Source organism: Mobula birostris, chromosome 1 (assembly GCF_030028105.1).
Source record: "Mobula birostris isolate sMobBir1 chromosome 1, sMobBir1.hap1, whole genome shotgun sequence".
Classification (NCBI taxonomy): Eukaryota; Metazoa; Chordata; class Chondrichthyes; order Myliobatiformes; family Myliobatidae; genus Mobula; species Mobula birostris.
This window is the reverse complement of record NC_092370.1, coordinates 12,869,746-12,881,709: the sequence shown is the minus strand read 5'-3', so window position 1 is coordinate 12,881,709 and position 11,964 is coordinate 12,869,746. Positions and strand designations below refer to the sequence as shown.

General features: G+C 44.7%; 1 protein-coding gene across 4 annotated transcripts in view; it reads left to right on the top strand.

Annotated features, from left to right (window-relative positions):
* Positions 1–2,002: 2,002 nt before the first annotated feature.
* LOC140186273 (cAMP-regulated phosphoprotein 21-like) overlaps positions 2,003–11,964 on the top strand; it is a 379,019-nt gene continuing 369,057 nt past the window's right edge. For all 4 annotated transcript variants that reach the window (XM_072242365.1, XM_072243188.1, XM_072241563.1 and 1 more), the window contains exon 1: positions 2,003–2,103. The gene's annotated coding sequence lies outside the window, so the exon portion shown is untranslated. The remainder of the gene's footprint in view (positions 2,104–11,964) is intronic.

Sequence of the window (11,964 nt, the reverse complement as noted above, 5' to 3'; positions counted from 1 at the left end):
TAAATTCATACCACACAGACTTTTAGAAAAAGCAGTTTCCCATTGAACTCACTGCTGCTTAACTGTAATTCATTGTGACAAACTACTAAGGAAATAAATTATGATTATTTTAAATAATTTTGTAACTGTTTTTGTTAAGTATTTGTGGAGCATTGATGATTGGGGGGAGATTTGATTGAGGTACACAAAATTGTGAAGGATATTGCAAATTAGATAGAGTAACTGCAGGCTTTTTCCACTGAGGTAGGCTGAGTCTAGAACCAGAGGTCATAGGTGAAGAGTGAAAGGTGAAATATTCAAGGGGAATCTAACCGGGAAATTCTTCACTGGTGTGAGAGTGGAGATGGAGGATGCAGGCTCAATTCCCACATTTGAGAGTAGTTTTGAGATCTGAAAGATGTACAGTACTGTAACAGGCCCCTCTGGCCTACAGAGCCCACGCCACCCAATTACAACCATGTGACCAGTTAATCTATAAACTATCCGTCTTTGGAATGTGGGAGGAAACTGGAGCACCTGGAGGAAACCCACGCGGTCACGGGGAGAAGGTACAAACTCCTTACTGACAGCAGAAAGAATAATGCTGTAAAAATGCTCTGATAACCGTGACGTTACCCTACTGTCCCATGGTGTAGTTTGGGTAAACACATTCAAAAGGTTAAACAAATCCAAAGGAAGACATGGGAGTCCAAGAATGCAGGGCTAACTTCGTGTTTACTTCAAGCGAGGTATGCACGTATCACGTGGAAACGTGATGATGTATGCAATCCACGTAATTATACGCTTAACCCATGATTAATTATTTAAATGAACAAGAAAGATTATACCTATATATCTATATATAATACGAGAAGCAGTCCTGAAGGTTCTCAGCCCAAAAAGTCGACTGCTTATTCATTTTCGTAGATGCTGCCCGACCTGCTGAGATCCTCCAGCTTTTTATGTGTGTTACAATAGATCTACGAGAGGTGATTGATAAGTTTGTGGCCTAAGGTAGAAGGAATCAATTTTAGAAAACCTAGCACCTTTATTTTTCAACATAGTCCCCTCCTACATTTACACACTTAGTCCAGCGGTCGTGGAGCATACGGATCTTGGACCTCCAGAAAGTGCCCACAGGTGGATGATTGATAAGTTTGTGGCCTAAGGTAGAAGGAGATGAGTTATACAGCTCTCGTTACATGCACATGCAGGTCAACTCTTTGAGTGATTATGCAGAAAGTCTGAAGTTAATAACTCATCTCCTTCTACCTTAGGCCACGAACTTATCAATCACCCCTCGTATATCTATCTGTCTATACATATATAAGACTTCTCAAATATTACTGAAATATTAAATACACAATAGTCCCAGTGTGGGTCAATGGGACTATGCAGAAAAACAGTTTAGCATGGACTAGATGGGCCGAAGAGTGTGTCTGAAGGGAGTTTAACACATTGTCTCGAGGGAGTGAAGATATGTGCTGTAGTGCCCTTTGACTCTGTGACTCCAGTAGCACAGTGGTCAGCACAACGCTTTACGGTACCAGTGACCCGGGTTCATTCTCGCCACTGCCTGTAAGGAGTTAGTACGATCTCCCCGTGACCATGTGAGTTTCCACCGGGTGCTCTGGTTTCCTCCCACAGTCCAAAGACGTACCGGTTGGTAGGTTAATGGTCATTGTAAATTGTACCGTGACTGGGCTCGGATTAAATCGGGGGATTGCTGGGCAGCGTGGCTCGAAAGGCTGGAGGAGTCTATTCCACACTGTATCTCAATAAATAAATAATGTGTGTGACTTCTGTTTTTTAAACTTCAGAAATGGCTGTAATGTGCAAGATATCGAGGACAACAAGATGGACACATCAAAACCTTCATTAAACCTTCTGCTAGAAAGTGTAAGCAAGTCAGAACTATTCTATTTCAGCCCTTCAGTGTGATTGGTTAATTGTGGTCAAATGGCTGATTGTCTCTGTATGTCTCAGAACAGGTGCTGCACAGCTCTGCATTTGGTATCTCGCAAACCCTCGTGCCGTCAGCTTGGCAAAGTCCAAACAGTTCCATCAGGAAGGATCTGTATTTTCATAACTTTCAGAACTTCATCTGTTCCTTTCGTGGGTGAGGTGAGTAACATCTTAAAGCTGAAATCTGAGTTTGTGTTTAACTCGGGGTGAGTGATTTGGGTGAACAGCTGTATATAGTGAGACTATTACATGGTGCCTAAAGGGAGCAAAAGTCTGATCCCTGGAAACTTTTCAGTAATATTATCCAAGATCTGTAGTGAAGATTGAAAGCGAGTGTCGATGTGTAAGTACCAGTTAAATCTTTGCTAATAATCTGCAGACTGGTTTGTACATACGGTATGTCAGCTGCAACTGATTATTTGAATAGGCTCCAAAACTGAAGCAATTAGAGCTAAATTCACCTGATCGCTGTCCGTTTTGAACTTGTTGATTCTGGCTAAATACATTCTTATGTTGTTGACCCGTGTGAGTTGGTAAAACTGAAGCCTAGAGAATAAGTCTAAGGGTAATAATAATCACGTCTGACTAACTGTCATTTCTGCTTGCAAGCACTGTTGTTGATTTCCCAGAAATGTCCATATCTGCGATAAAGCATTGTGTTTGGGAAAGTTCAAGTTCGAGCTGATTGTCATTCAACCGTACACATGTATACCGCCAAACAAAACAATGCTTCCACAGACTACACAGTACATATAATGCACAAACACAACACATAAAGTAATATTATCACAAATAAATTAACAAATAATAAGGTGCATTTATGACACAAGGTAAAAAGTTAAGCATAATGCCACCATTGCTTCCTGTGTGATGAGATCTGGGTGGTGGCAGGGAGTTCAATAGACCTTGTTATATAAAGGAAGTGAAATCACATTGCATGTTGGCATGCAATTCATTCCTGTGCTGGAGAGAATCCTTAGATTTTTTGAATATTGATGTGAAAAAGACAGTCTAGTACAGGGGCTCTCAACTTTTTTTATGCCATGGAGCCTTGCCATTAGAGGGGTCCATAGACCCCAGGCTGGGAACCCCTGGTCTAGTAGATCCTTTCAGGTTTGATTTAGATTTCTTTTTGCTATGAGTTGCTTTACTTAGGAATAAAAAGGTGTAGGATATGATAAGAGTAAATTACCTCCATTTTCTCAGATCAGTTGTTCTAATTGGTCTTTTCCTGTGAACGTCTGCAAGAAAATGAATCTCGAGATAACATGTGCTAACATATACATATTTTACACACTTTATTAGGTACCTAAAATGCGGTCACTGTGTTTGTGATCTTCTGCTGCTGTAGCCCATTCACATTAAGGTTCAATATGTTGTGCATTCAGGAATGCTCTTCCGCACAGCACTGTCGTGCCACATGCTTATTTGAGTTACTATCGCCTTCCTGTCAGCTTGAGCCAGTCTGGCAATTCTCCTCTGACCTCTCTCATTAACAAGTCATTTTTACCCACAGAACTACTGCTCACTAGATGTTTCCTGTTTCTCGAGCCATTCTCTGTAAACTCTACAGACAGTTGTGCGTGAAAATCCCAGGAGATCAGCAGTTTCCAAGATACTCAAACCAGCCTGTCTGGCACCAACAATCATTCCACAGTCAAAGTCACTTAGATCACATTACTTCCAGATTCTGATGTTTAGTCAGAACAACAACTAAACTTCTTGACCATGTCTGCATGCTTTTATGCATTGAGTTGTTACCACATGATTGGCTGATCAGATATTTGCATTAATGAGCAGGTGTACAGGTACACCTAATAAAGTGGCCACTGTATGTATGTATATCACTAATAAAGTTGATCCTTGATCCTTTAATGATCAATTTACTTTAATCTTTGAAATGTTGAATCTAAATCTTAATTTTGTGGTTTTTTTTGCTATTTGGCCTCAGCTTCAATTAAGAAAATGTTTTTGGCAATTTTATTCCAGAGAGTTATGGTTCAGGGTAGTATTAATAAATATTAAGCACTAAATATCACAACTGGTTTGAAGATTATGTACATTTTTTTGAACCTTGTAGTTTATTTGCATTTAAGAAGTAATCTTGTACTAATCCAATTTGTGAAGGGATTATTGACTCCAACATTAAGAGTTAAAAACTGTTATTTAATAATAAAAGAGATTCAGTTCCTTCTTCTGCCCCACTGAGCAAGTGGGAACTGGTATGCCCAGAGGCTGTTGTGTTATTAATAGAAACTGTCTTCGATAATTGGAATATGCCAGGCTAGAGTTTTAAGCAACAGCTGTCTTTTCCATGATTTTCATTGTTGCAAATCCAGTCAAGGGCTCACCAGGCACCGATTTTCCCTCAGAACAAAATCATTATTTCCGAACAGTTCAAACACAGAACACGGAACTTCACAGGACAGTACTGGCCCTTCGGCCCATGATGTTCTGCCGACCTTTTGACGTACTCTAAGATAAATTTCACCCTCCTCTCTTTTAAAGCATATTGTTTTAAAGACAGAGATTAGCTTTATTTAGATCACCTGGGCAATACAAATACCTATGTCAGGATGCTACTTACTGACTGCAGCTTAGCGTTTAACACCACCATTCCTACAGTGCTGCTCAAAAATCTACAGAACCTGGGCCTCTGTACCTCCCTCTGCAACTGGATCCTCAACTTCCTAACTAAAAGTATTGGAAATAACATCTTCACCTCGATGACGATCAACACTGGCTCACTTCAGGGGTGCGTGCTTAGCCCATGGCCCTACTCTCTATATACCCATGACTGTGTGGCTAGGTGCCACCCAAATGCCATCTATAAATTTGCTGATGATACAACCATTGTTGGTAGAACCTCAGATGGAGATGACAGAGTGCATAGGAGTAAGATGTGCTTGCTAGTTGATTGGTGTCACAGCAAAAAAATTTGTATTCAAACACAGTAAGACCAAAGTACTGGTTGTGGATTTCAGAAAGGGTAGGAGGAGGGAACACACACCAGTCCTCAGCAAGGGATCAGAAGTGGAAAGAGTGAGCACTGTCAAGTTCCTGGGTGTCAATATCTCTGAGAACCTAGCCTGGTCCCAACATATCGATACAGCTACAAAGATAGCACGACCGTGGCTATACTTTATTAGGAGTTTGAGGAGATTTGGTATGGCAGCAAAGACACTTTGCAAGTCTCTACAGATGTACGGTGGAGAGCATTCTAACTGGCTACATCACCATCTGGGTATGGGGATGCTGCACAGGATTGAGAAGAGCTGCAGAGAGTTGTAAACTTCGTCAGTTCCATCATGGGCACTAACCTCCATAGCATCCAGGGCGTCTTCAAGAAGTGATGTCTCAAAAAGGTGGCATCTATCATTCAGGACCCCCGCCATCCAAGACATGTCCTTCTCTCATTGCTACCATTAGGAAGGAGGTAGGGGAGCCTGAAGACACACACTCAATGATTCAGGAACCCATCTACCTTATCCTAGCCTAAACATAGGACAATTTACAATGACCAATTAACCTACTGACCTGTCGGTCTTTGGACTGCGGGAGAAAACTGTAGCACCCAGAGAAAACCCACGCGGTCCCAGGAAGAATATACTAACTCCTTACAGAACAGCAGTGGGAATTGAACCTAGGTCACTGGTACTGTAAAGCATTGTGCAAACCACTACACTACTGTGTTGCCCCAAACTGTAACTGTTCACTCTTCATTTCCCCCCAGAGCTGCTGCCTGATCTTCTGAGTTCCTCCAGCATTTTGTGTGTTCCAATACTGTACTGTGTACAGTGCCCATAAAAAGTATTCACCCCCTTGGAAATTGTCATGTTTTATTGTTTTAAAACATTGAATCACAGTGGATTTAATTTGGATTTTTTGACACTGATCAACAATTGATTGCATAAGTATTCACCCCCTTCAAGTCAGTATTTAGTAGATGCACCTTTGGCATCAATTACAGCCTTGAGTCTGTGTGGATAGGTCTCTATCAGCTTTGCACAACTGGACGCTTAAATTTTTCCCCATTCTTCTTTACAAAACTGCTCAAGCTCCGTCAGATTGCATGGGGATCATGAGTGAACAGACCTTCTCATGTCCAGTCATAAATTCTCAATTAGATTGAGGTCTGGGCTATGACTTGGCCACTCCAGGACATTAACTTTGCTGTTTTTAAGCCATTCCTGTGTAGCTTTGACTTTATACTCGGGGTCATTGTCTTGATGGAAACCAAATCTTCTCCCAAGTCACAGTTCTCTTGCAGACTGCATCAGTTTTTCCTCCAGGATTTCCCTGTACTTTGCTGTATTCATTTTACCCTCTACCTTCATAAGCCTTCCAGGGCCTGTTGCAGTGAAGCATCCCCACAGCATGATGCAGCCACCTCCATGCTTCACAAAAGGGATGGGGTGTTTTTGATGATGCGCCAAACATAAGTGTTTAGCCTGATGGACAAAAAGCTCAATTTTGTTTTCACTAGACTATAGAACCTACTTCCAGCTGACTTTAGAATCTCCCCCATGCCTTCTGGAAAACTCTACCCATGACTTCATGTGAGATATTTTTCGACAGTGGCTTTCTCTTTACCACTCTCCCATAAAGCTGTGACTGGGGAAGCACCCAGGCAACAGTTGTTGTCTCATTCCCTGTACTGACCACTCCCTCTGTCCGACCACTCATTCCCCATACTGACCACTCCCTCTGTCCGGCCACTCATTCCCCATACTGACCACTCCCTCTGTCCGGCCACTCATTCCCCATACTGACCACTCCTTCTGTCCGGCCACTCATTCCCCATACTGACCACTACCTCTGTCCGGCCACTCATTCCCCATACTGACCACTCCCTCTGTCCGGCCACTCATTCCCCATACTGACCACTCCCTCTGTCTGACCACTCATTCCCCATACTGACCACTCCCTCTGTCCGACCACTCATTCCCCATACTGACCACTCCCTCTGTCCGGCCACTCATTCCCCATACTGACCACTCCCTCTGTCCGGCCACTCATTCCCCATACTGACCACTCCCTCTGTCCGGCCACTCATTCCCCATACTGACCACTCCCTCTGTCCGGCCACTCATTCCCCATACTGACCACTCCTTCTGTCCGGCCACTCATTCCCCATACTGACCACTCCCTCTATCCAGCCACTCATTCCCCATACTGACCACTCCCTCTATCCAGCCACTCATTCCCCATACTGACCACTCCCTCTGTCCGGCCACTCATTCCCCATACTGACCACTCCCTCTGTCCGACCACTCATTCCCCACACTGACCACTCCCTCTGTCCAGCCACTCATTCCCTATACTGACCACTACCTCTGTCTGACCACTCATTCCCCATACTGACCACTCCCTCTGTCCGACCACTCATTCCCCATACTGACCACTCCCTCTGTCCGGCCACTCATTCCCCATACTGACCACTCCCTCTGTCCGGCCACTCATTCCCCATACTGACCACTCCCTCTATCCAGCCACTCATTCCCCATACTGACCACTCCCTCTGTCCGGCCACTCATTCCCCATACTGACCACTACCTCTGTCCGGCCACTCATTCCCCATACTGACCACTCCCTCTGTCCGGCCACTCATTCCCCATACTGACCACTCCCTCTGTCCGGCCACTCATTCCCCATACTGACCACTCCCTCTGTCCGGCCACTCATTCCCCATACTGACCACTCCCTCTGTCTGACCACTCATTCCCCATACTGACCACTACCTCTGTCCGGCCACTCATTCCCCATACTGACCACTCCCTCTGTCCGGCCACTCATTCCCCATACTGACCACTCCCTCTGTCCGGCCACTCATTCCCCATACTGACCACTCCCTCTGTCCGGCCACTCATTCCCCATACTGACCACTCCCTCTGTCCGGCCACTCATTCCCCATACCGACCACTCCCTCTGTCCGGCCACTCATTCCCCATACTGACCACTCCCTCTGTCCGGCCACTCATTCCCCATATTGACCACTTTCTAGCTGGAAAAAAAAATTGCTCCTCAGGTTCCTAATAATCCTTTCCCCTCTCAACTTAAAATGATCATTATCAATACCATCATCATATGTTGTACGTCGTGGGCAATCATATATATTTTTTTGTTTCTTTTTCTTTTATTGCTCTCTTTTTGCACCATTTATTAAATTTATTTTTATATGTTTCTAATTGTAATTTATATTTTTAAATTATGCATTGCAATGTACCGCTGCCGCAAAACAAAATATTTCACAATATAGTTGGTTGGCATCCGTCTGTCTCGAAGGGCAATGGGTGATGATGGTCATCATCACGAGCCTGGGTCAAAGGTATGGAGATCCTGAGATGCCCAGTCATTGAGATCCCCCTCTCGGCCTCACCAGTGTAGTCCAAAGGAAAGCTTATGAAGCAATACGTTTGGCACCAGCTTGGCTGCAGGAGCTGCCAAAAGGATGTTCAATAAAATCCAGCCGCCTTAGGGGCTCCACTCTGGATTTGCTGTCTTGGTTTACTTGCGTAGCCTTTGTCTCTCCTGAGGCCGCCCACAAGGAACGTATATGCCAATGATATTCAAACTGATTTTGATGCTGATATACCGCAGCTATCTGTGGCAATGAATTCTACAGATTCAGCACCCTGTATTCTGAGGCTGTGCCCTCTGGTCCTAGACTCCCCCACTATAGGAAACGTTCTCTCCGTGTCTACCCTATTTAAGCATGTCAACATTTGGTTTGTTTCAATGAGATCCCCCCTCGTTCTTCTAAACTCCCGTGGATAAAGGCTCAGAGCTGTGAAATGCTCCTCCTCTATTAACACCTTAAATTCCAGGATCATTCTCGCCAACCTTCTCTGGACCTTCTCTGACTCCAGAATATCTTTTTCTAGATGACGATGCTCATTATTGTATGACATGGGTGATCATGGTCTTTGACCATGATTGTTCTTGGCAAATTTTTCTACAGAAGTGGTTTGCTATTGGCTTCTTGTGGCCAGTGTCTTTACAAGACAGTTGACTCCAGCCACCCAAAGACCTAAGCCCTTTCATTTTTGATTCCCCAACCCTCAGAAAAAGGCTGTGTGCATTCACCAATTTATGCCCTTCATAATTTTATACACCCTTGTAAGATCTTGCCTCGTTCTCCTTTGCTCCTGTGAAAAAGGTCCCAACCTGCTCAACCTCCTTCCATATATCTGTTCCTCGCATCCCAATGACATCCATGTGAATCTCCGCAGTATTTTTTCCAGTTTAATGGCATCTTTCCTATTGTTGGGTGACTGAAACTGAACACATTCCTTTTAAACATTCTCCCTCTGAACTTAAATATTTGTCCTCTAGTTCTTGGAATTTTACTCTGGAGAAAAAAAAAGATTTAGATTCAAATTCATTTGTTTGTCACATGTACATTGAAACATAAAGGTAGCGGGGTGGAGATACATCACTACCAAAGGAGGTGTAAGGTGCTCCATCCCTCCACTAGCCTGTAAGTCATCCTTGGGCAAGGTGTAGCACCTGCTCAGCCTCCCAATCAGGGTCACATGAAGCCATGGGAGCTGGTGGTGGATTGTTCAGCCATTGGGTTTTGACTTCCAGACCTCCAATTGACCTTCGGACTCTGCCCCTCAGTATTGACTCCCGACTAGCTGATGACAGGACCCTGAACTGCAGGCCACGATCTTACTCTCCCTATTTCTCTCATGATCTAATGAACTATCAGGTATCCTGTCAGCCCCGGATGTTTCAAAGAAAACAACCCAACTTTTTCCAATCTCCCCTTATTAGCTTATGCCCTCTAATCCAGGCAGCATCCTGGTATCTTTCTTCTCCACCCTCTCCAAAGCATCATTCTTGTAATGAGACAACCAGAATTGCACACCGTACTCCAAGTGTGGCCTAACTGAAATCTTATACAGCCGCAGCATTTCTTCCTGACACTTGTACTTGTTCCCCTGATCATTGAAGCGAAGCGTGCGATATGCCTTCTTCACCATCCTGTCCATGCACTGTCCGGCCCTCGTGCCTCCCATTCACATGGATAGCAGGCCCTGGGACCCAGCAATCAGGGCCATCCAAACATCCACTGATGTCCATTGTCACCCGTCCACGCCACAGCCATAACCAGAGTTCACTCTCGGCAGAAGATGCCTGCAACCTCGCAGAGGCCAACTATCTCCCAAAAGCCTGAAAGTCAAAATCCAAAGTTCAAAGACCGAAGTTAGACAGTCTGGAAGCTGAGGCCTGGTATGTCTGTGAGTCTACAAATCTGGGCCAGAGGTTGGAGGTTGGAGGCCAAGAAGCCTGTCCTGGGGTCGAAGGTCTGTCTGTGTGTGAGTGAGTAGCAGACATCCCACCTCTCCCGGAAGTTCCGGGAGTCTCCCCATTATTAATATTGGGTCCCTGATGCCCACAAATTATTATACAATATGCTGGAAATCAATTTTTTTGAGAGTGAGCGAGCGAGAGAGAGAGCATGAGAGAGAGCGAGAGAGAGAGAGCGCGCCATGGCAGAGTGTTCCAAAATAAGAAAATATAAAACGTACGTCACCCCAGACTACCCTAAAGTGTACCCCTGCCTAATAGAGGTCAAAAATAATGACAGTGTTGCTCGCTGCACTGTTTGCAACAGTGACTTTTCTATTGCCCATGGTGGGTTAAGACTGTAAAAGACATGTTGAGGTGAGTTTAACAGGTGTCATTTGTTCATTAGCATAGCTAATGTTATTTAAACTAGCTGGCTAGCTGCTAAGGAGCTACTCTTTTGCAGACATCCCACCTCTCCCGGAAGTTCCGGGAGTCTCCCGCAAATTGATGGTGCTGCCTCCCTGAAATGAGTTTTTGCAGGGTGGGATGTTTGGAGTAGATGCGTAGGTGGGAGGGAGGAAGGAGGCTTGTTTTGCTGCTGTGGTGTTGCTGTTGAGGTTGCTTGTGTTATTCTGCTGAACCTTATGGACACGTTACAGTACTTGCAAAAGTCTTAGGCACATACATATGGCCAGGGCGCTGTAGTAACTTAGTGCATTGCACTGTAATGCTGCCACAAATTAAAACTAATTTCACGACATATGTGAGTGATGATAAACCTGATTCTGATATGGGTCTCTGTTGTGACTGAGAGTGGGAAGGGGACAGGGAGAGGGGAATCCTGGTTGGGAAAAGGAGAAGGGAGAGGGGAGGCAGTGGGAAGCGCCAGGGAGACATTCTGTAATGATCAATAAACCAATTGTTTAGAATCAAATGACCCTGCCTGGTGTCTCAGGGCTGGGTGTATCTGCACCTACACCACCCCACCCCTGGCACACCTTCTCTGCCAGCTGTCCCACACCCCTCCCTGAGGCTCCACCCTTGCTGCTCCCAACAACCTTTGCTTTAGCCAGGTTTACAAACTCAAACTTCGCTTCGCATTGACAAGCACAGTGCTTTGCAAACATCGTGGGCCGCTAGTCTATGCATACTGTACATGTGTGCCTGAGACTGTAGGTTGGTGCCAGAACGCGTGGCAACATTTGTAGGCTGATCCCAGCACACCCTTGAGTTGTGTTGGTTGTTAATGCAAACGGTGTACATGTGCGGATCTTGCTCTGTGCTCTGCTCATACTGACCAATGCAATGTGGATTGAGATGGAAGTGGACCGGAATACATTCACCATTATTCCATGAGCAGTTCAGTGTGGAAACCTAGTTGCAACGTGGCTCCTTGACTCTTGTACTCAGTGCCCTGACGACTAAAGGCAAGTGTGCCATCTGCCTTCTTCACTGCCCCACCTGTCTGACCCTTGTACATCCAATTCCAGGCCCTTCGGCCCACAATGTTGTACTGATCTTTCAACTAACTCTAAGGTCAAATTAGTTCTTCCGTCCTATATATTCTTCCATTCTTCTATCACCCAAGAGTTTCTTAAATGTCCCTAATGTATCTGCATTATCTGTTTTGCATTGGTATGTTTCTAATTTGGATTTGAGAAGCTGCCCACTGCAGGTTGTCATTTAAGTGTTCATTTTTCTAAGCAATGGCATATTTGTGTT